The sequence below is a fragment of the Lithobates pipiens genome, unplaced genomic scaffold (genome assembly GCF_037356315.1).
Source record: "Lithobates pipiens isolate NorthernLeopardFrog02 unplaced genomic scaffold, aLitPip1_a1.2 Scaffold_3, whole genome shotgun sequence".
Classification (NCBI taxonomy): domain Eukaryota; kingdom Metazoa; phylum Chordata; class Amphibia; order Anura; family Ranidae; genus Lithobates; species Lithobates pipiens.
In genome coordinates this window covers 183,435,269-183,460,534 of record NW_027507790.1, presented here as the reverse complement: position 1 = coordinate 183,460,534, position 25,266 = coordinate 183,435,269, and the positions used below count along the sequence as shown (strand labels likewise).

General features: G+C 43.6%; 1 protein-coding gene across 2 annotated transcripts in view; it reads left to right on the top strand.

The window, feature by feature from the left end:
- The first annotated feature begins 16,843 nt into the window (after positions 1-16,843).
- The window catches only part of LHFPL2 (LHFPL tetraspan subfamily member 2), a 153,991-nt gene continuing 145,568 nt past the window's right edge, over positions 16,844-25,266 (top strand). The window contains exon 1 of one of the 2 annotated variants that reach the window (XM_077462593.1): positions 16,844-16,947. The gene's annotated coding sequence lies outside the window, so the exon portion shown is untranslated. The remainder of the gene's footprint in view (positions 16,948-25,266) is intronic. The other variant, XM_077462594.1, reaches the window with a different exon arrangement.

Genomic DNA, 25,266 nt, shown 5'->3' with positions numbered 1-25,266 from the left:
ACACCATCTGGAGCCTATGTTTTTCCCTATGTGATACTACGTTGAATTGGGAGTGACATTTGGAGCAACAGCCACAGCCCTATTGCGTGAGGGATTCGGGATCGCCTGAGGGGGAACCGTCACCCGGACATCCTTTGATTGTTTTTGCCTGTGGTGACCCTCTGTAACGGGGGGTCGCTTGGATCTGGTAAGGAGCCAATTCATTTATTCGGTAATGGGAAAAGCACATTATATTTCTGGAGAAGATTTCTAATTTGTGCACTTCTAATTCAGCTCTTACATGAAGTTTTTCTTCACCGGTGTTATGTACCATATGGACATTTTATAATATTTTGGTTCACAACTATATGGACATTATATAGAGTGTCTCAGAGAATATATATTTTTTGACAATTAATTTCATGTAAAAAAATTGGAAACAAAATAATAATTTTTTCACTTTAGGGGTATATGCACAGAGATTTACACAATCTGTATTGCGTTTGGGTAATTCACATTATTGACACGTATTTGTGTCCCATTTTTGTATTTAATTTTATTTATTTGTACATATAATAGTATGCATTATATTTTTGAGGTGGTCTTAGAGACAATAAGACACTAAGACTCATATCGGGGGTTTGGCACATACACATACCCCATTCACTTTGGGCATTTGAGGTTAGCGCAGTTCTCTTTTTTTTCTTTTTTTGTTCAGTGTATTTTTGGTGTACATTTGAATTGCTGCTTCCGACCAATATCATTCTTATTCCGTAGCGCAGTTTCTTCTTCTTTGCTTTTTACATTTATAGATAAAAATATATCATAAAACTTTGATCCATATCTTCTGGTCTTGCCCCAGGCTGAAGGAAATCAGGGGAGAAGTCCGTCGTATCACTCAGAAGTTCACGGACTATGTCATTCCAGATGATGCTGCATTTTTTCTACTGCATCATAGGAGATCCCTTGTGTGCCACCTACTCAATGCAGCTAAGGTGTGTATCCCCCTCCGTTGGAAACAACACTCTCCCCCAGCCATTGTACACTGGCTGCAGAGGGTAGAAGAGGTGAAGAAAATGGAGGATTTAATCCTCACTGCACAATATAAACAACAGGCCTTTAAAAGACCTGGGATATATGGAACATCTTTATATTCTCAGATGAAGGTCAGCGCTTGATGGGGACCTAACCCATCCCCATCTCTTTTGAGAATACGCTAACCCTGGTCACCGCGATGTCTTCCTTACTTTCCTTTTTCTTGCTCTCTCTGCCCCCCTTCCCCCTTCTGTCTCTTTCTTTAACCCCCCATCCCTGGCCCCACCACAATAAACTCTGGGTTCCCCCCTTCATGGAAGGTGGGAGGAGTAGGGGGAGAGCCCCCCGACACTGCAACACCTGAGCGAGCCTTGACTTGAATGAGTGTGTCTCCTGTCAGAGACAGTCACTTAGTACAATACTGCTTGTTAACACATGACTTTTGAACTGCTCTGTATGTTTTTATTACCTGCTTAATCTACGTACTCATGGTTTTGTACACTTTTATATTTGTAATGTGGGGCCCCGCCCTGTTCAGAGTTGAATAAAATGAATACAAAAAAAAAAAAAAAAATCACAAAATGACGTATTACCATATGTAACACCGGCTCCGGTGTTCCCAAAGAACTGAGCATGCACAATCGCGGTTATTCGTATCAATGAGACATAACTTGTATACATGGCGCACTATGACAGACTTCTGGCATAACTGCAAGTCGGCCTAAGCATTGGTAAACAGAGACTTCAAGAAAATGGCCAAAAACTGGGGACATAATAACACTATGCAGAAGTAGAACCAAGGTGGAAAAGATATCTCGTCAGATATCTAACTTATCTACAAACTACATAGTATATATCAATTACATTACATTTTACAAAAATAATGTAAGAGCATAAATGAATAGTGAAAGAATATTATATCACGATTTTATGCTCAAATAAAAAGGCCACTAACAATAACATTTGAATGGATAAGGGAATGACAATACCAGTAAAAAACCGAGATAAAATAACCATAAATATGTGTATATTGTGAGGTAAAAATTAAGGAAAATTGTTATCCATACTTACCGTAATTTTCCTTTCCTGGATCCTCCCCATGTTAGTCTACTATGGGTCAGCTCCGCCCCCTCTGACCCCTCCGGGACCACCTTTTTCCTAGCCCATAAAGGGCGGCTGTCTGCCCACACCAGTGTTCAAAAATACCCACCTCGCGACGAATAAACTGGGTGGGAATCCTCCGGCTGACATGGGGAGGATCCAGGAAAGGAAAATTACGGTAAGTATGGATAGCAATTTTCCTTATTCCTGGACCTCCCCATGTCAGCCTACTATGGGATGTACCAAGCAATATTAAAAAGGGAGGGAAGACAAAAAATAAGCCAAACCCTCAATGCAATGCTACTCAAATTTTTAATGGGCGACAGCTGCCGTAATAACCATAGAGGCAAATGTTTCCTCAGGCGGACAAGCCAAATTAAGCCCATAATGCTTAATAAAAGGTGTTGGGCGAGCTCCAGCTTGCTGTTCTGCAAACTACCTCAGGAGCGACCTTTGCATATGCTGCCCAGGATGCTGCCATACCCCTCATCGAATGTGCTTTGATTTCTGAAGGAGGAGGAAGGCCCAGCGTTTTGTATGCAATGTGTATGGTCTTTGACAAATCAGGAAGACACAACTCTGGATGCCTGCATACCCTTTAAGGCCCCATTGGGAAAAACAATAGCTGATCTGCTTTTAGTCCATTTCAGGTAGGTTGAAACCACAAAGCCCAGGTCTAACCTACTCCACTCATCATCAGCTGTATCCGCCAGAAAGGCTGGGAAAATTACCTCCCAGAAATTAAATGGCAATCTTAGATAGTAAGCTTGGTAACGGCCTAAGGACTATCTTGTCTGGGAGCACCAAAGAATATGGTTCTTTAGATGAGAAGGCGCACAACTCGGAGACTCTTCTGGCCGAGGGAATGGCTAGTAAAAAACAAAAACAAAAAAATGTTAAAAGAAATAATGAACAAGAGACAGCTTGATCAAATGGAGGAACCAGCGATTTTCCCAAGACTAGTGTTAAAGTGGAAGTAAACCCATCGATTTAAACAGTTAAAAAAAAGGCATGCCGGGAATGCTAACTGCACATTGGCTGTGCTCTCAGCCAAACTATCAAGCCATCCAATGGCTGGTGTCATAACGAATCACATGTGCAGCACCATAGCAGTTGAAGATTAAACAGAGTCAAAGATGGCAGCTTCCTTGGCTGAAAACGATAGGTGAGTTTACTTCCACTTTAAGTCCTCTTTTGGAAAAAATGATTTCAATGGAGGTCTGAATTCTATGGCTGCCCCTAAAAATCAGATCAACGGATGTAGTGCATATCTTGTACACGACATAGCCAACAAAGCGGAGGTTTGACCCTTCAGGGAATTCTAAGCTAACCTTTAGAGACCACTCTGCAGAAACTCCAAAATGTTAGATACTGAAGGACATCCGAGGTCCCAACCCCTTTCTGTAGTATTCCAGATCTGGTGAAGGGTTACATTCGTGGACCTCTTACAAGCCTGTAATAATGTCTTCACTACACCACCCGAGAGACCCAAGCCAGTTAAAGCCTCCCTCTCACTTCCTGCAGTTCGGGTGTCAGGCCCCACTCCGCAGAAGGAGATTTTGACAAGGAGGCAGTGGGATTGGCGAGCCCAACTTTATCCTCCAAGCCAGAGGAAACCACGGCTCCCTGAGTCAGTAAGGTAAGACTACTATTGCTGTTATCCTTTCTCGCTGAATCTTCAACAGGATTTTGAGAGCCAATGGAAGCAGCAGGAACACATAAACCAAGGGGAAGTTCCAAGACCTGGAAAGAGCACCCTGACCCAACGCCTGTGGATGCCAGGTCCGGGAGAAGAAGCAAGGCAGTTGACAATTTTCCTCCAACGCCATAAGATCTATCGATTCAGGCCCCATTCATTGTGATCCTCAAAGTCTCGACTCAAGTGATCTGCTAAAACATTCCCAGGCCCTGGGAGATAAGATGCTGTAAGAGAGCCGAGATTCTTCTCTGCGCATAGGAAGATTGACATGCCACCTGAAGGAGAGGGCGACTTCTTATGCTCTCTTGAGACACATAAGCCACTGTAGTTGTTGTCCAAAGAATCTTGACAGCTCTACCTCGCAAAATAGGTTGGAACACTAAGAGAGCGCATCTGACAGCATCCAATCCCAGGAAATTCACAAAAGTTCCATTGGCTTTGAACCTGCTGTCCCATTGGTCATCACCACTATTGGTTCTGAGGCCTTCAACGGAACTCCACGGGAAAGATTGCGAGCTACTGACTACCAAACCAGGGACCAGATTATCGGAACTGGCCGATAGATTTTCTGGAACAAGGAGCGACGATCCCACTGAAGAAGAAAGTTGCATTGAAACCTTCTTCTGCGCCACCTGACCAATGGGACTATTGTAACTGTGGCTGATAGAAACCCCAGATACTGCATGCATTAATTCACCATCATAGAAGAGCCGGCTATCAGTGCTTTTGTCTAAGACTGGATCACCTGGACCTTCCTCTGAGGAAGAGAAACACCACCCTGATCTGTGTTGAATTGTACTCCTAAATACTCCAACATTTGGGTCGGATGCATCTGGCTCTTCCGAAAGTTGAACAACCAACCGAAACGAGCTAGGTGTTTTGCAAGTGAAATTCACATGAAGTAGAAGGAGCTCATTTGATGGACCCAGAAGTAGCATGTCATCTAGATAATGGAATATTTGCACTCCCTTGACCCTGAAAGTCAAGACGACAGCAGACAGTAGCAGAACATTCTCAGAGCCATGCACAGACCAAATGGAAGACATTAAAATTGAAAATGGGAGCCTTCCATGGAAAACCTGAGAAAGCGATGGTGAGATGCGTCTATGGAAACAAGAAGATACGCATCTGCCAGATCGATGGAAACCATCCAGTCTCCTGAGCCCACAAGTAAAATGATTGTTTCCAATGACTCCATTTTGAATGGTGGAACCTTCATGAAAGAATTCAGGGCTTTGAGGAAAAAAACTGGTCCGAAACCCCCTAGCCTCTGGGACCGAAAACAGAGGGGAACAAACTCTTTGACCCAATTCGTGCCTTGGAACAGAAAGGATGGCCCTTGCTGCCAACAGCTCCCCTATATATCCTCTCAAACAAGGTCTGAGGGGGCCTTGTTCTGAACTTGAGACGATAACGTGATCAAATGACGGCTACAATCCAGGCATTTTGTAATTTGTCTGCCCAAACCCCCCCCCCCCCCCCCCCCCCCCCCACCAAATTAGGCTAATCTTGCTCCTACTTGAGAGAGTTAAGTGGAGACACCTTCAGAAGGCCTTATTTGAAGCCTTAGAAGCTTTGTTGGCCCTGGGCCTGGAAGGTTTCTGGAAGGTTGAGCCGGCTCCCTTCCATGAAAAACTGTCTGTAAGTACTGGCCTCGCTGAATCCTTCTTTGTATCTCTTGTTAAACCGAAAGGGCTGCTGTTGTCTCTTTCTCTTCTGTGGGATTAGGCTAGATCTGCCGCCGGAAACCCGCCGAATTGATGATTCTAAGTCTTCCCGAAGAGTAGCTTCCCATTGAATGGAACTGAACATAGACTGCGCTTAGAAGTCTTATCGGCTGACCAATGCTTCAACCATAAGGCTCTGCGGGCTGTGATGGAATGAGCCATTATCTTTGCTGTCATCTTTTGAATTGGCTCCCTAACCTGGGCAACAGCCACTTCAGCCACAAACTCTCCAGCGGTCCTAAAAACTGCAAAAGAGAAGAACTGCTACTTCCCAGATTTCATCTGAACATCCATCCACCAGCTCCGTTACCCACAGGCTAAGGCTGGATTCACACCCATGCACTCCCAGCGCTCCCTGTATTACGCAGATCCGCACCACAGAACATGTCCTATAGGAGACCATGGTAAATGAATGGTAGCGCAAAACTGCAAAAAGCACCAAAAAACTCAACCAGAGTGCTGCCACAGAAGTGAGCACTACCACCAGCCTGCAGGCTGCTCCAGCCAAACTATACAACCTATTTAGGTCTGCGTTTATTCTGCGATCCATAGGATCCTTAAAGGACACCGAATCCTCCAATAGAAGCGGAATGTGGCAGGCGACTCTAGATAATCAAGCATCCACCTTAGGCATAGTGTCCCAAGGGTTACAGCTTCGATATTTTATTATGCACATTGAGCTTCTTCTCAGGCCCCGCCCACTCATCGTCAAATACTTCTTTCATTTCAGAAATGAATGGAAAGGTAGGTAAAGATTTCTTTAAACACGGGTAGTATCTCTGCTGTTTCTTTGAAGGAGACAATTCTTCCTGCCACTTCATCACATCCTTAACAGCCTCCACCAAGGGGGGAACCAGTGCAAAAATCAAACGTATGCGATTCCGAGACCATCTAGCCTCAGATGGATCTGAATCACTATTGACGTCAGAGTTAAATCGCACTGAAAACACATTATCTGAATCTGCAAATGCTGAAGATACAGCAGGATGAGCAGGATTCCTTGAAACACTGTTTAACCCTTCCTTGACTGCGTGCTTAATGTAGGATTTAAACTGGCGTGCATTCACAGCATTGTCTTGAGCCGCCTCCTTGACACAAATGGAGGTGGTGGAACGGGTGTCGCTATATGCGGATGATGCGTTATTATATCTCGGGGATGCCTCGGACTCCCTTACGTCAGCCTTATCCATAATTGATGAGTATGGTAGATTCTCGGGGGTCCGGATTAATTGGGGTAAGTCGAGTTTGTTTTTGCTCTCTGATTCTACACCCCCCTCGTCCCCACTGCAGAGGGTCTCCCGCTTTAGATATTTAGGGATTGAGATCTCTAGGGACCTCTCCCAATTTCTAGCTAACAACTTATATCCTGTCCTGAGCGCCTTAACGGCGAAATGTCAGATCTGGAAGACGCTGCCCCTGACACCGGTAGGACGGGTTAACTTACTTAAGATGACGTTTCTCCCTAAATTTTTATACGTGTTCCGTAATACACCCGTCCCGATCCCTGCCACTTTCTTCCGCAAGTTAGATGGGGTAGTTTCCTCCTTTGTATGGGGCGGTAGGGTTCCGAGAATTTCTAGGGCCAAACTACAGCTGCCATTGTCCTCGGGCGGACTGTCGCTGCCCTGTTTCCAGCGGTATTATTGGGCTGCGGTGTTGGTCACAGTCCGCTGGTGGTTCACCCAGCCTAAATCTAACCCGGCGGTTACGTTGGAGGCGGCGATCCTGGGTTCATACACAGCCTTAGCGGGGTTAGTTTACCGGGGAATCAAATCCAGCCCACACGTAACGATCCCGATGCGGACTACCATCCAAGTTTGGGACAGAGTCGCTGCCACTGTTAAGGCTGCGGACTCCGTCTCCCCTCATAGCCCGCTATGGGGCAACCCCAAACTTCGGCATTTTGGTTCTATCCCGGACCCGGGCCTCTGGACTAGGTTTGGAATCACTACCCTTGCTCATATTATGCCCAGAGGGACTCTCGTCCCCTTTCCGGACCTCAGAGAGGCCTATGGTCTTCCCTCCTGGATGCTGTTTCGGTTCTTTCAGCTGAAACATGCCTCGCAGGCCCAATTCCCCGGGAGGGTACTGGTCGAGCCTCATGGGATAGAGAGGTTTCTCATGTCTCGTGGGGTGGACAGGATTCTCTCTTCCATATATCTACGCCTCACCTGTGAGCACCCGGAGGGGAACTCACCCTTATTTCTGGTTTGGAGGGGGGACATCCCATCCCTCTCGGAGGAGGAGTGGGAATCAGCCCTTCAGAGTTACCTTCCTAGGGTAATCTCTGCAAGGGATAGGTTCATTCAATTAAAATTTTTGCACAGGGCCTACTACACCCCTCAACGCTTGGCCAGGATCTATCCCGCCCAGTCCGAACTTTGCCCTAAGTGCCAGCGGGCAGTAGGTACATTTTATCACGTTACCTGGGAATGCTCAGTCATTCAGGATTATTGGCAAAAAATATTGGTAGATATTAACGCAGCTACTGGTCTCGCAGTGTCCATGGATCCGAAGGTGCTTCTCCTTGGAGTCACGGATACAGGCTACCTATAAGAGTCTCCTACTCTTCTATCTATGTTTCTATGCTAGAAAAGTGCTTCTGCAGATGTGGAAGAACTCATCTCCCCCTACGGTGTCCCAGTGGCACTCGATGGTGGACTCGGTGCTGCCGCTCTATAAACTCACATATATGGGGCGGAAATGTCCCAAGAAGTTTGGCGCCATCTGGGATCCATGGTTGAGTGCTCGCTCTCTTAAAATTTAATATGTATCACCTTCCCTATCCCTTACTTGTGGTCACTAGGATTGAGGTCTGAACTCTGTAACTATGCTTGTATTGAGAACTGTGCATAAGTTGTATTGATGCTTTGTTTTGATCAATAAAAACGTTTCTGTTAAAAAAATTAAAAAAATTAAAAATAAACTTCTCCATTCAAATCTTCAGTGCTACGGCAGCTAGGCAGGCAGGCAAAACTCCCCAGATCTATAAAGGCACAGGATAATAAAAACACTCTGACAGACAAGTAACACAGCAGTAAGTAATGAGAGTATTGGAAATCAGGCTTACCGGAGCAGAGTAGCAGATTGATCAGCTGGAGGCTGAGATTAACCTAGAGGACAAAGCCTGCTGCAAATCAGCAGGGAGCATTCTGGTGTTTGCTAGGCAATCCAAGAAGAAGCTACCTCTGACTTCACCTGCTCAACTCTAAGCTTCCTAAAAGGAATACATGTTGAGGTGGTGAACTACAAGTCCCAGCGAGCCAAACCACTGTCTGAACACACAAAAACATGGAAGGAGAGAGTGCCAGCACCTGCCTAACGAAGGTATATACAGTCATTTATACTGCCAGTGACCTTTGCCAGTAATACACAGTCATTTATACTGTACCATACAATCCCAGCACCAGGGGAACCCGCCTCCTCAGGAGATTTACAGCCTATATGGAGGGAGGGGGGTCTTCTGATCCGGGAGAGGATGAACCCGAACAGGATGGATGGTGGATGGAGAAGAAAAAAATAAATAAAAATAAAAATAAATAAATAAAAATAAACTTTAAAAGGCGTTCGGAGCGAGGACGAAAAAAAAACACTGGTGTGGGAAGCCAGCCGCCCTTTATGGGCTAGGAAAAAGGTGGTCCCGGAGGGGTCAGAGGGGGCGGAGATGATTCATAGTAGGCTGACATGGGGAGATCCAGGAAATAATTAATGACTAAATGTGTAAAACATTATGGAGACAATGGGGGTTATTTACGAAAGGCAAATACACTTTGCACTCAAAGTGCACTTGGAAGTGCAGTCACACTCAATCTAAGGGGTAGATCTGAAATGAGCGGAAGCTCTGCTGATTTTATCATTCAATCATGTGCGATGCTGTTTTTTATCTTCCTTGCTTGTCCCCCTCGGATCTACAGGGACTTTAGTACCAAGTGCACTTGCAGTGCAAAGTGGATTTTCCTTTCGTAAATAACCCCCAATATCTAGTAATCACTTATGAAACAGTTGATGTTGAACTCAATATTGTGTCCTAATGGATATAAGTCTACATTTCATGTATCCAGAAGGATTCACGCTGGCTGAGGGAGATGACCTTATTAGCTCCCCTCCATTGAGAATGATATTTTTCTATTCCCCAAAATAGAATAGAAGAGGGATCTTTGTTATGATGGGTGGCATAATGCTGGGAAATGCTATGCTTGGGATACCCCTTAACAATATTTTGGTCATGTTCCCAGATTCTTTTCCGCAATGGTCATTTGGTGCGACCAATGTACTGAATTTGACAAGGGCACTTAAGACATAAACTACCCTTTCTGTTATACATGTTTCTCCTTGTTCTTACAAAAGCATAACAATGTTTACATGGGAAGACACCTTCTCCTGAAAAAAAATGTAAAATCTGGTATTTTTGGGGGATCTACTCTATTCCTTACTATTTTGTCCCTTAGTGTTGGGGCTTGTCTGTATGTACATTTTGGGTGTGATGGTAATACCTGTCCAAGATGTCTATCAGCTGTTAATATTAGCCAATGTATTTTAAAAACCTTTTCTATATTTTTTTTTGTTGTGCTCCATAATTATGAATGACGGGCATAGTATCTTGAAAAGCATTCTGTTTTGGTTTGTCTTCTATTAGAGATTGTCTGTCTATTATGTTCACTTTTTCTATTTGTTGTTTAATAAAAATCTTCCTGGTAGACTTTTTGAATAAATCTCTGGCTAATTAGGTCTACCTGCTCTCTATAGTCCTTTTCATCTGTGTAGTTCCTTGGCCTTATGAATTGGCCCTTAGGTATATTTAGCAGCCAAGGGGCATAATGGCAACTTTTCATGGGTATATATCCATTTCCATCTAGTGCGTTAAAGAAAGTTTTAGTTTTAAACCCTCCATCTATCACTGATATGGTCAGATCTGAAAAATGTATTTGTTTTGTATCATACTCCCATTTGAATGAAATGTTTTGATTATTTTGATTAAGCTTGTTCAAATAATGGATCAAAGTAGTTTCATTGCCTTTCCAGACAATGATCACGTCATCAATATATCGTTTATACATCCGTAACTCCTTCAGTGTAGTTTGATAGATTGCCTTTTGCTTCCACTCAGCCATAAAAATGTTTGCCACACTTGGGGCAAACTTTGCCCCAATGGCAATACCTTTGATTTGTTTGAAGTACGTGCTATAGTGCCAGAAGTAATTGTGCAACAGACAATATTCTAAACTTTCCAACAAAAAGGCTCACTGTTTTTTTTTTCCCGATAGTTCACTTAGATGTTTCAATGTCCATTGTGTTGCTTTAATTGCTTCATAATGTCCAATGATTGTATATGATGAGTTGACATCGGCCGTGACTAGTATACAGGGGCCCTCCTTGATTTTGATTTCTTCTAATAGTTGAATGAGGTGCTTGGTTTCCTTCAAGTATGCTCTATTTTTCTTTAATAGTGGTTGTGATAGTCCAGGTATTGACCCATCCTAGGCCCAATGGATTGGATTTCATTCACAATGCGACGTCCTGGAGGATTTATGCTGTCCATATGTATTTTAGGAACCGTATATATAATAGGGATCCTACAGGTATTGGGAACCAAATATCTACTTTCTTTCTTATTCAACAAGCCTTTCTTTATGCCCTTATCCATCAATGTCTCCAGTTCGTTTTTAAATCCTTGTGGGATTACTTTTTAATGGGATATATGTTTCCTTATCTTCCAGTTGTCTTCTTAATTCCGCTTTATATGCTTCTTTTGACTGTATAACAGTCCACCTCCCTTATCTGCTGGACAAATCACAAGATTTTTTCTATTCTCTAGCCACTTAATTCTTATTTTCGATATTTTTGGCTTCCCTTACTTTTTTGAGTTCCATATTATGTAAAACCTGCACCATCATCCTTTTGAATACTTCAATGTGACCATTGTCACTAACTGGTGGATTAAATAGGGATTTGTGACATATGTTGAAATTCATCTTTCTTTCATGTGACCTTTTTCCCCAAAGGTTGGGACAACATATACCGTATTTATCGGTGTATAACACACACTTTTTTCCCCTTAAAATCAGGGGAAAATTGTGGGTGAGTGTTATGTGCCGATCCCCCGCCGAATGTTAGGATCGGCTTTCAGCTATTTTCGGCCACTCTCGGCTGAAAATAAGCTGCCGAGAACGGGCGAGTGCGGCCAAAAATAGCCGAAAGCTGCAGAGAACTACCGAGAGCTACCGAGCGCTGCCGAAATACACATGACATCCGATCTGTATCTCAGCGGCATCATTTTTAAACCGCAAGCCTGCAACAACACTGACAAAGCTGCAAATGACTGACAAAGCTGCAATGCAAGGTTGAAAATTACTGACAAGGCTGCAATGCAAGGCTCCAAATGACAGACAAGGCTGCAATGCAAGGTTGCAAATGACACTGACAAGGCTGCATTGATGGGCATTTAAATGTAAGTTTTTTTCCTTAAAGCGGAGGTCCACCCTAAAGTGGACCTTACGCTCATTGGAATCCTCCCCCCCTCTGGCGCCACAATTGGCACCTTTCAGGGGGGAGGGGGGTGCAGGTACCTGTACAGTACAGGTATCTGCACCCACTTCCGGGATAGCTCTCTGCGGAAAGGGGCGTAGATTATGCCCCTTTCCAAAAGTCCCCCGCTGCCTGCTGGGAAACATACAGATCCCAGAGGCAGCAGGTCCAGCCTTATTGCGCAGCGCGACTCGCGCATGCGCAGTAGGGAACCGGGAAATAAAGCCGAAAGGCTCCACTTCCTGATTCCCATACCCAAGATGGCAGCGGCAGCACCCGAGAGACGATCTAGAGATTTAAGTACATCTATTCCTTTGCTGTTAAAAAAATTGGAACCATTCATCAATGAATTCTTGGTCTAGGAGGCCGTCATTGATAGGTACATCCCACCTGAGTCTCCTAGGTACCAAGTTTTCCCTAATATACCTATCATGTGTTACGGTGTCCCACCATGTGTTGATTTTCTTTTCCATTAAGTGACCTCATTTTCTAAGGCTACTTTCACACTGGGACAGGCGCCGGTGGTAAAGCGGTGCTATATTTACCGCCGCTTTACCATCGTTTTAGCGCCACACAGCGAAACAATCAAATAGCGGCAATTTCCAACTACAAATCAATGAAGTGATACGTTGTGTATCACAGCTCTGCGAGGTAAGTAGTTGGAAACAATTTTTCAACGCGTTTCGAATAGTGCATATATTTTCTTCCTCAGGGAAGCCACTCTCTGAAAGCACAAAATGTTAAATCAATACAAAAAAACATAAAAAAAATATTAATTGAAACATATGTATACAAAATGCACATACGAAACTACTTACATATCAACCTATTGATCCAGGACATAGACATTCCCCACCCCGGGCAGATAGCAACTCAGCAGAGTCTATTTCACCGCACTCTTTACTCTTGGGCTCTTTTTGTGGTGAAATAGATTCTGTCCCTGCTGAGTTGCTATCTGTCCGGGGTAGGGAATGTCTATGTCCTGGATCAATAGGTTGATATGTAAGTTTCGTATGGGCATTTTGTATACATATGTTTCAATTAATATTTTTTAATTTTTTGATTTCACATTTTGTGCTTTCAGAGAGTGGCTTCCCTGAGGAAGAAAATATATGCACTTTTCGAAACCTGTTGGAAAAATAGTTTTCAACTACTTACCTTGCAGAGCTATGATACACCACTTGTCTCTTCATTGATTTGTAGCTGGAAATTGGCGCTCTTTGATTGTTTCATATCCGCATAAACCTTACATTTTATTGCATAAATTGTTTGTACAATTACATAACTGTGATTTTTTAGTCCTTTTTTTGTATCAATAAATATATATATATATATATATATATATATATATATATATATATATATATATGAAATTTTATTTATATTGCCTTCAAAATCCCACCTTTTGAATTATTATGTATATTAAGGGATGATGGCAATTACATGCCGTTCCACATGAGTCTAACTGATGATAAATCTACTAGCATTTAAAGAGATGTGGAGTATTTTCCTTGCTTCAAAACAACTTCCACACCAATAGTGCTCCCGCCACCACGTGCAATGCTCACTCACCTCCTTATAAGACTCTGCAAGGGGTCAAACACGCCTTGCACACAGTACAAGTCTCCCTTCAGGGATGCTCCAAACTGGTCCTGTTATGTCGCGTACACACAAGCGGAATGTCCGACAGAAAAAGTCAGAGGGGAGCTTTTCATCGTATATTCTGATCGTGTGTATGCCCCATCGGACTTTTTTTTAATGAAAATTCTGACGGACCTAGAAAAAGAACATGTTTTAAATATTTCTGACAGAACCAATTCCTATCGGGAAAACCGCTCGTCTGTATGCTGTTCCGACGGATGAAAAACGATGCATGCTCTGAAGCAAGTATGAGACGGAATCTATTGGCTACTGGCATAATGAACTTCCTTTTTCTAGTGCCGTCGTACGTGTTGTACGTCACCGCGTTCTTAGCGATCAGACTTTGGTGTGATTGTGTGTACGCAAGACAGTTTCAGTGGAACTCCGTTGGAAAAACCTTTGGAGTTTATTCCGACGGGAAAACCGGTTGTGTGTACGCGGCATTAGACTCTCAGGGAACAGATATTAATCTACAGCAGATGTAGTTCCTTTCCACTATGCTGCTTCAAACTTGCTCAACTTGACTGGGGTGGTGAGGTTCTGTTTTTAATCCCCCTGATATTGCACTATTGCAGGCACTTTTGTTTTCTTCTATGGTACTGTGGAACTACCGGCAGCCGGTGTGGTGTTTAGTTTATAGGTGTTTTTAATGGAGATACATTTCTGAGTAGGGGCGGTCTGTCCATTAAGGGCGCACAAGTACTGCTCCCCCTATCCATGTGTCCGGCCCCTTTTAGGATGCTGGGCGCATGGATTCCAATGGGGTCTGTGTTTTTTTGAAGCACCTGATTAGAGTCAGAGGCTTTAATAGGCTTCAGCATAGGGTGGGCTCGGGGTGCATAGAATGCGAATGGAGCCTACCCAGGTGTGTTACAACAGTGAATGAATATTCACTGTTGTAACCCTGATCCTCCTCCTATTGGATGCCTAGTAGGAGGGGAGGAGACACACGGCTGCCGAGCTGGAGGAATGGAGGGGATGCCTGATGCCGCTGCCAGATACCCATCACCTAGATGTGCCACCGGCCACCGAGGGGGGGTAGTTGTTTGCCCCCAAAAAAAACCCCAACCAGCTGCCACTGTTTCTGACCATTTACAATGTAAAAAATGCTTCTAAACGCAAACGTCTGTAACTAGCTGTCAAGTTCCATTGTTCAGGAGACGTTTTAAAACGTCCCGTGTTCACGAAGCCTAACTGCAAAAACATCAAACTGCAAATGCACCTAAACACTTCTACACTCCTAAAACACTGCTAAAATGATTTTTTCAGCGTTTTTTAAGCTTAAGACCCCTTTCACACTGAGGCGCTTTACAGGCGCCATAGCGCTAAAAATAGTGCCTGTCCTCTCACTTTAATGTGAAAGCCCGAATGCTTTCACACCGGAGCGGTGCGCTGGCAGGACGTCAAAAAATGTCCTACAAGTAGCATCTTTGAGAGGTGGTGTATATAACGCTCCTAAAGCGCCCCTTCCCATCGAAATCAATGGGCAGCGGCACTTCTAAGCCTATTTTGCCGCTCATGGGGGTTAAAAGCGCCCCACTAGTGGCTGAAAAGCGTTGGTAAAACGTCAGAAAATCGTCGCTAAAAATGGCGGACACCTGCTGTGAATGTGAAAGGGCTCTAAGCCCTTGTACACACGGTCGTAGATTCCGACAACCAAATCTGTCGGAGTAATTCTGACGGATTAATTCCGGAAGAGGTCCGGAAGTGATGTTGCATACACACGGTCGGACTAAGTTGTCGGAAAATCTGATTGTACATAACGTGATGATGTTATTTCGTTACGACGGGACTACGTTCAGGCTAGTAGCCAATAGCTTTGGTCTAGGAATTTGATCTGAGCATGCGTGGCACTTTGTCCATCGGAGTAGGCTACGCATGATCGATAGGAGCATTTTGTCTGAAAATTTTACCAGCAAGTTGGAAAACTTGGTCCATCGGATATTCCGATGGAAACAGTCCGATGGAGACCACACACAGTCGGAATATCTGACAAAACGGTCCGATAGGACACATTCCGTCGGAATCTCCGACCGTGTGTACAAGGGCTTAGGCTTCTTTCACAATGGGCCGGGCGGGCATTGACAGTAAAAACAATGCAAGTTTTAGCAGCGCTTTACTGTCATTTTAGCGGCGCTATTTGGCTGCTGGTGGGGTGCTTTTAACCCCTGCTAGCGGGCGAATAAAGGGTTAAATGTGCCTGTGTATCGCCGCTGCCGAGGCATTTCGGCAGCGTTGCCCATTCATTTTAATCAGCAGGAGCTTCACCGCCCCTAACTAAGACTCCTTTCACACTGAGGCGCTATAGCGCTAAAAATAGCTCCTGTAAAGCGCCTCTCCTCTCACTCCTGAGTGCTTTCACACTGGAGCGGTGCCCTGGCAGGATGTCCAAAAAAAGTCCAAGCAGCATCTTTGAAGCGCTTTAGGAGTGGTGTCCTAAAGCACCCCTGCCCATTGAAATCAATGAACGACAGCGCCGCCGAAGCGTCAGCAAACGCCGCTGTAGCGGTGCTTTTAACCATTTTTTTGGCGCTAGTGGGGGTTAAAAGCGCCCCTCTAGCGGCTGAAAAGCGTGGCTAAAATAACGGTAAAGCACCGCTAAAAATTTTACACTTTACTGCCGACTCCCCGAGCACTTTGAGTGTGAAAGGGCTCTTAAATGCTGCTTGCAGGACATTTTTCAATGTTTTTTGCCAGCGCATCACCCCAGTGTGAAAGCACTAGGACTGCAGCATTTTTCAAGTGCTATTTTTAGCCCAAAAGTGCCTAAAAGACTCTCCAGTGTGAAAAAAGGTCTAACAAAAATGCTAGTGTGCATGGAGCCATACAGTGACATCTAATACAATGCAGCGCAACGCACCATGGAAACGCCCGACAATTAGCGCACGTCTACACGTATTCAAAGCGTTTCTAATGATTTCAATGGAAAGCCCATGACGGGGATAACGTGTAGCTGTGACTTCATGCTCAGAGCTGAGGTCTCCCTCGAGTGTATGGAGGTCTCCCCTGTACTCCGGGATCTCCGCTCTCCCCAATCCACCAGGGACCGTCTGATGACTGCCAGTCTGGAGGGGGCGGGCCTGGTGACATCACAAGGGGGCGGGGACAGGCTGGCCGGGCGGCTGGCTGCTGCTGGGGCTTTCAGTGCACGTTGAATGAGAGCCGGGGGAGGAGGGAGCTCCGTGTATACCGGGGAGAGAGGAGAGTCCGCTCTGATCGCTGGACACGTCCATCCCTGGGGTGAGTGTGAGTGCCGCTTCATTGTTATCAATGGATCCCAGCCCTCTCCCCATCCATGTATAACAAGCATGCAGGGGGGTCCCAGCACACATCAATGGCAGGACAATACAGGGTTAATCTGAGCTTTTCATTGTAAGGGGGGGGGGGCGACCTGAGCACATGACTGCACCCCCCAACTGTGCTATGAGCCTTTTATTTATATTGTATATTTATCTCCTATGTTTTTATTCAAATGAGTGTTGGGACGCTTTAGACACTTATTTTATACATTTATGTTGTATAGAAATATATACTGTATATATTATAAACACAGATCTAAGTTTTGGAAGTTTTAGTCTCTTATTTATAAAATGTTTTTATATTTTTATATTTGTATACTTTCGCAGATGAGTTATTGAAAGTTTGTCTCTTATTCATAAATGTGTTTATGCAGATATACGTTTGTGGGGGAAAAATATATATATATATATATATATATATATATATATATATATATAAAGCTTCCAAAAACTCATCTGCATGAATATAAATAAAATGCAATAAAAAAAAAAAAAAAAAAAAAAAAAAATATATATATATATATATATATATATATATATATATATATATATATATATATATATATATATATATATATATATATATATATATATATATATATAATTATGACACAGATGAGGTTTAATTATATACACAACTTTTTTTCCTTTTTTATTTTTTCCTTTTTATTTTTCCTTCCATCCATCATTAGCAGTGATCTGTGTCCATTGATGCAAGCTGGAGCTGAAATAGATACATTGTTACAATAGCAACTAGTTAATTGAAACCTGACTGGTGCTCCACTTTTGTTACATTTTTTTTTTTTTTTTTTTTTTTACCCCCTTTTTGCTCTAGCTTTGTGTTGCTGTGTGTTATTGCAGTTGCTGACTCTTCTAGGTGTGATTTCATGCAATAACCTCATTCCTTCCAGCGTCTAGGAAAAATAGTATAAGTGCCTTCTGATAGCGGTTTTCCTAAGGCAGCTTTGTTCTGCTTTCTGTCCACAGGGGGCAGTAGAGTGGCCTCACGTGTCCTTTGATGACAGTAGAAGTGAGTTTTATCTTCTTCTCTCCATCAGTAACTTCATAAAGAATAATCAATGACACACCATGTTTGAAGTCACGGGGAACGGGGATCAGTGGTTGGTCTGCAGCTGTGTGCTATGCACTGGGATGTATTGTGATTGCATTGAGGATGAGTACAGAAGATGGGGGGGGGGTGTGATTGTATTTTCAGACAGACCACCCAGCCTCTTAGGGAGGACAGCAGTGTCCTTCAGCTTGAGAACAGAGTATTGTGCTCCGCAACATGTTGAAGTTTAAAAAAAAAGTCATTATTTTTTTCCCTAGCTGTAGCAGTCTGTTTGGTACGCTCTTCCAGCGGAACTCCCTTCTTAATTATTTATTAGAGGCATGTATATTAGATTTTGTACATTGAATGAGTTCCTGCCCTCAAAGAGCTTACAGTCTAAAGTAGCTATCTTTCATACATACACACAAACTAGGCCCTAAGCCTTTGGCGTGCAGGAGGTATCAGAGTAAATCCACCGATAGGATGAAAATGCAAACTCCATGCAGGTAGTGTCCTGGAAGGAATTCGACCCAAGGACCCCAGCGCCACAAGGCAGAAGTGGCAAGATTAAAGTGTTACTAAACCCAGTAATATGAAAATAGTTCATCTGACCACACCCACACACCCAAACACCCACAGCCAACAGTTAATGCATCTTTTTACATTAAAATAATGCCACTATATACCTTTTTGGTTGATCTGTATACCACGGTCAGTGATAAACTGTACAGTTTCTCCATTGCTGAGTTCAGGAAGGTGGAGATTTCCACTGCAGCCTGTATACACACTCACATGTGTGATGTCAATATCATGTGACCTGGCTAGCTCTTATCAACAAATTATTCTCCCCAGCATAAAAGACACAACTGAGCATGTGCAGGTTGGCTACCCTGCCTGTGTTAGCTGGTGTAGATAGACAGTGCAGGAGGGAATGATCTGTGCATACAGGATAAAACAGTCTTTTTACCAATGCAGAGGACTAACCTCTTATGTTCCACAGTGAGTATAACAATCATGCTATGCTGCATATACAGACAGATTTTACTGTTGTGGGTTTAGTAACACTTAATACATTTTGTGAAAATTCACTTCCTGTCTTGTCCTTGTATGTTTGATTTATTTTTATTTTTTTGTGGGTGAAGTCCATAATATGTAATGTTACCTGCTATCGTTTTTTCAACTACTAAGTGCAATTTCTGTTTAATAAAATGTAATCTATCTCCCCCCAGTCCATCTCATAACATTAGCCTACAGAAAGGGGACAAAAAAAAAAAAAAACAGGTCACAGATGCAGTTCTAACTGGCCCATACAGGCAGCGTTGTGGTAACAATGGCAACAGTTGGGTAGCCATTGTCCCCCTGTTCAGTGCACACGATCCCAGCTTCCAGAGGCCTATACATCTACATTTGGATAGGCAGGCTATTCTTTTCTCTAGGTGCTGCGGGTGCACGTGCAGTAATGAAAAGTATGTCGGCTTCCTTATTGCTGCCATGGATACCAGCATGCCGTCTAGCTTAGGCATTTGTTTCAGAGGGGTTTTTTTTTTCCCTTTCATAGATTTTATCTGCTGTGATTTTTCTAAGTCTGCAGATATCAAATCAAATGTTAGAAAATGTCAAAGAAAAATCAGTGTTTTCCTTTTTAACAGCCTCATTCAGTAAGGTCTTATGGCTTATGCACATGGGTGTAAAAAGAAATGTGTTCAGACTAGTATTGTGTATGGCTGCTTACCAAACTATATGCAGTAGCATTGTGTATTATGGGCCCATGCACACCTGCGCACTGCCCCAGTGTCAAAGCACTCAGGCTTTCACACTGGGGTTGTAGGGCGTTTTTTTCAGGCGCTATTTTTAGCCCAAAAGCGCCTGCAAAAAACGCCCCAGTGTGAAAGGGGGTCTAAGAGTTCAGTTGTTTGCCGAACATCATGGTAGAAAATTCTGCATCCGCGGTCAGTATTTCTGTATAATTGAGATGTACACTTTTTATTTATTTTATATATATATATATATAATGTGCGCATGTGCTTGAATTGGTTTACAGGCCTAAACGCATTCAACTGGAAGTAATTTAGGGACCCTTTACACTAGGGATCCTCGAACTATGGCCCTCCAACTGTTTCAGAATTACACATTCCACGAGGCATTGTAAATCTGACATTGAGATATGACTAGGCATGATGGGAATTGTAGTTCCTGAACAACTAGAGGGCCATAGTTGAAGGGCACCTGCTTTACACCATATGCATTGGGCTACGCTAGGCAACCTGGCCCAACACAGACTAGACAATTTTGACTTGCATCCTATAGAATCAGTTCATACTACTGTGCAAAAAAAAAAAGTAGGACATGCAGTTCCTTACTTAAGTTCAGCATGTTGGGACAATTTTTACATAGATCCATTGGTTTAGCTTGGATATGCCATATCTGTGAGATCCCCCTGGAAGCAGGGTGAAGAGGTGGGCTAATGACACCACCTTCTCCACCTCATGCAGTCAAGGAACACTTTGCATTTATCGAGAGAATGCAAAGTGTTCTCTCAATGCCTCTCATGCCGAGCGTGTGACCTCCTGTATTCAGTAAACAGCATCACTGTCGTACCAGTGTCTACTGATTTCCAGGGATTAGGCAGGTATAGTACATGCATTTATCTAAGCTAGGCCAACGTAACTATGTAAAATTACACATGCCTGGAATTCAGCTTAAAGTGCAGTTCCACCCATGATCCACCCATGATCAGAACTGCAGTGCTGATCATGGCGCATCACACTGTTAATTTTTTTTTTTTTTTTTTTTTTTTTTTTTAAAGGAACTTTATTGAAATATGATATGCTGACATTTTCATTAAATTCTCTCAGCCGCCGGGTGGTGTGAGGAGGTGGATTGCCTTCCACTTTCTGTCAGCAAATCCTGTGTAGATATCAGTATTTTATTCCCCTCCCCTCCCCCCCCCCCCCCCCCCCATCTGAATGAGCCCTTACAAAGAGCTAAATTTGTGTAGAACTGCAATATTCTGTGATGCCCAAGAAAATAATCTGCAATCTCACTACAGTTATCTGAGGTCTGATTTTGTTGCCGTGGGTTATTGCACACAATTCTTCAGTTCATGGCACATAGTCTTGGATATACAGGGCGGCGCCTGTGCTGTGGTCCTGGCACCGAATGCTGTGCCAAGCTGACATCATGTATCTGTTAGCATTCTGTATGGTAACTGGTGATCTCAGGATGACTCATCCCAGAATTCTTTGCTTTGTTTTTGTACATGGGAATTTAATGGGCCTACTGATGCTGCTGGGACCATTTGTGAGGGAGCTCAGTACACTCAACATTTACCACAAAGCATTAGGTTTTCACTAGAGCCCATTACTTGAGTTATACAGTATAAACTAGCTGTGCTTGGCTTTCTATATATCCTCATTGATGTAATATTGAACTGTTCTATACAGTATCTCACAAAAGTGCGTACACTCTTCACATTTTTGTAAATATTTTATTATATCTTTTCATGTGACAGCACTGAAGAAATGTCACTTTGCAGTGTAAAGTAGTGAGTGTACAGCTTGTATAACAGTAAGTTTGCTGTTCCCTCAAAATAACTCAACACACAGCCATTAATGTCCAAACCACTGGCAACAAAAAATAGTACACCCCTAAGTGAAAATGTCTAAATTGGGCCCAGTTAGCCATTTTCCCTCCCCGGTGTCATGTGAGTCGTTAGTGTTACAAGGTCTCAGGTGTGACTGGGGAGCAGGTGTGTTAAATTTGGTGTTATCCATCTCTCTCGTACGGGTCACTTTAAGTTCAACATGGTACCTCCATGACAGAGAGCTCTGAGGATCTGAAATAAAAAGAATTGTAGCTCTACATAAAGATAGCCTAGGCTGTAAGAAGATTGCCAAGACCCTGAAACTAAGCTGCAGCATGGTGGCCAAGACCATACAGCGGTTTAACAGAACGGGCTCCACTCGGAACAGGCCTTGGCATGGTACACCAAAGAAGCTGAGCGCACATACTCGGCATCATAGCCGGAGGTTGTCTTTGGGGAAAAAGACTTATGAGTGCTGACAGCATTGCTGCAAAGGTTGAAGGGGTGGGTGATCAGCCTGTAAGTGCTCAGGCCATATGCCGCACACTGCATCAAATTTGTCTGCATGGGTGTCTTCCCAGAAGGAAGCCTCTTCTAAAGATGATGCACAAAAAAACCTGCAAACTGTTTGAAGACAAGCAGACTAAGGACATGGATGTCCTGTGGTCTGATGAGACCAAGATAAACATATTTGGTTCAGATGGTGTCAAGCGTGTGGTGGCAACCAGATGAGGAGTACAAAGACAAGTGTGTCTTGCCTACAGTCAAGCACGGCGGTGGGAATGTCATTGCCTGGGGCTGCCAACATGTACTGTGATATACTGAAGCAAAGCATGATCCCCTCCCTTCGGAGACTGGGCTGCAGGGCAATATTCCAACTTAACGACCTGAATCCTATTGAGCATTTGTGGGGCATCCTCAAACAGAAGGTGGAGGAGCGCAAGGTCTCTAACATCCACCAGCTCGGTGATGTCATCATGGAGGAGTGGAAGAGGACTCCAGTGGCAACCTGTGAAGCTCTGATGAACTCCATGAACAAAACGGTTAAGGCAGTGCTGGAAAATGGTGGCCAGACACTTTGTGCCCAATTTGGATATTTTCACTTAGGGGTGTACTCACTTACATAAGGTAAGGTTGAATAAAGACAACCTTCTATCTTCTGTTTTGTGTTTAAAAAAATTTCCCATATCCCTGTATATTGTTTTTGCTAAGATGCACGTCCAAGAGTCTTTTTTAACCACTTGAGCCAAATGACGTACAGGTATGTGATTTCACGAGAATTGGTTGTACTGGATGATGCCTGCAGATGCAGGCGTTACCAGGTACCGGCTTTTTAATGATAACTGATGTGGCTAATGAGCTGCTCGGCCATTATCAGGAGTGGAAGGAGACATCCAACCCCTCCTGCCGCTCTGCCTGAGTCTCCCGGCCCACCGGGAGGACGAAGCGACCATCTGCCATGTCCGCTGGCTGTGTGGAGTCCCAAACGAAGCTTGATATGGCTTTGATCGGGTCTCCAATGTAAAAACACAGAAGCAACGTCTCAAAGTCTCTTCCGGTTTACTTGGCTGCCAATGGCGTTGATGTAAAAAAAAAGTCAGTATTCCAAAATGCCAATTTTGGCGTTTTTGAATACTTTGAAGTGCAAAGGAGGGATTCGGGGTCTTTTAGCCCCTCCTGATCCCTCCATAAAGAGTACTTGTCACAGCCTATTACTGTCACAAGGGATGTTTACATTCCTTGTCACAGCAATAAAAGTGATCAGATTTATTTATTTTTTAAAGGGAATCTGTTTTTTAAAAAAAAATTCTTATTAATGTTTTTATTTAGCACCCTTGCCCCTCGGGAGCTTGCGCTCCAAAGAAAATGCATACATAAGTCGCACCTGCAAATGTAAACCGTGTTCAAATCACACGTGTGAGGTATAGTTAGGGGGGAGCAATAATTCTAGCAAAAGGCCTCCTCTAACTTTTTAAATAAGTAACTGTTAAATAATTTTAAACTTTGCCTATGGATTTTAAGTGGAGTGTGTCGCCATTCCACGAATGCATGCGATTTTGAAGCGTTACATGTTAGGTGTCTATTTACTTGGCGTAACATTGGCGTAATATGCAAACAAATTGGGCTAACTTTTTTTACTGTTTTCTTATTTTTTTATTCAAAAAAGTGTTCCCCCCCCCCCCAAATAAGTTTGAAAGACCAAAGCACAAATACCAGGTGACGTAAAATACTGCAATGACCGCCATATTATTCTCTAGGGTCTTTAAGAAAATATATCTGTTTGGGGGTTCTAAGTAACTTTCTAGCATCATATGCTGACTTGGGGTGCTGTCCTGAAGTTGGGCTTTTATACACAAATCTTGTTACCTGAGTTCCTGAGAGACATGGGGAACTGGTAGATGTCACCTTTCGGCATCTGCCCAGTTATGGGTGGATAGTTCCTCTGTTGCTTTATATTCCTGATTAAAACTGTCCTTCCATACATCTGTACTACATTATATGCCTTGCAGTAAATATTTCCATTTGCAATGATCTAAATCCAGATTGATTTCACAATCTCTGGCCATTTCACTCTCCCCCCTCCACCATATAAACTAAGTGGCAAAGTGACATGGACTTTTCTGGATGGTGAGTAATGGAGTGCGGCATGAATATGTCACTTTATAATAGAAAACTGATGTCCTGAGCTGCAGGAAAAAAAAGAAAGGCATCCTATGTGTACACAGGGAAAGACTCTCTGTTCTGTTGTACAGTGATGCAGATATATAAAACTGCAGAAAAGTATAGACCATAGCACTAAGGGAGGAGTTTGGAGTCTAGTTGAAAACTGTGGACTACTTGTGCTGAGCACAGTGGAGAGGATGGAATGGGCTTAAAGCAGGGTTGTCCAATCTTTTGAAGAGCGAGGGTCACTTACTTGGTAACCGGTCATGGCCCACAATGAGCGGAGCGGGCAGATCCATGCTGCATATACGGACACAGCCCGCTCTACTCTATGGGCCCGCCAATCCAGTGTTTTTTTTTTTTTTTTTTTTAGCAGATTGGATTGGAGGATCTGATTGGGGCAGACCGATTGTGCGACAGGTGGCCTAAGGCTTTCACACTGATATGCTGTGGTTTTACCTACACTGCGGGTGCAGTGCGCCTGTGGCTTTTCTGCATCTATTATATCTGAAAGCGCACAAAATTTGCACGTAATAACAGAAGTTTGTCACAGTGCAGATAACCCACAGGTACACTGTGCTACACCTGCAAATCAGTTTGAAAGCAGCCTAGTAACCACTGCAGAACAGAGATGCCCATACATACACACTGATTTTAGTAATAAACGTACCTTTTAAGTCTTCTATTCTGCTATCGCCAGCTGTTGGTGTCCCAGGCAAAATGCATTTGGTATCACTCTGCCTGTGACAGGAGGCGGCGCTATACAGGAAGCATCAGCTTAAGTGGCTCTGCAGCCGCTTGCTTCCCCTACCACCGACCTCATTCACAACCCTAATGCTCTGAGATGGTGGGTCGGCAACCCGCAATCTGGGCTTGCCATTCAGCCAACCCAGATTAGAAGGTCACAGGGCACATCAGAGCACGCCGTGGGCCACTGGTTGGGCATCCCTGGCTTAAAGGAA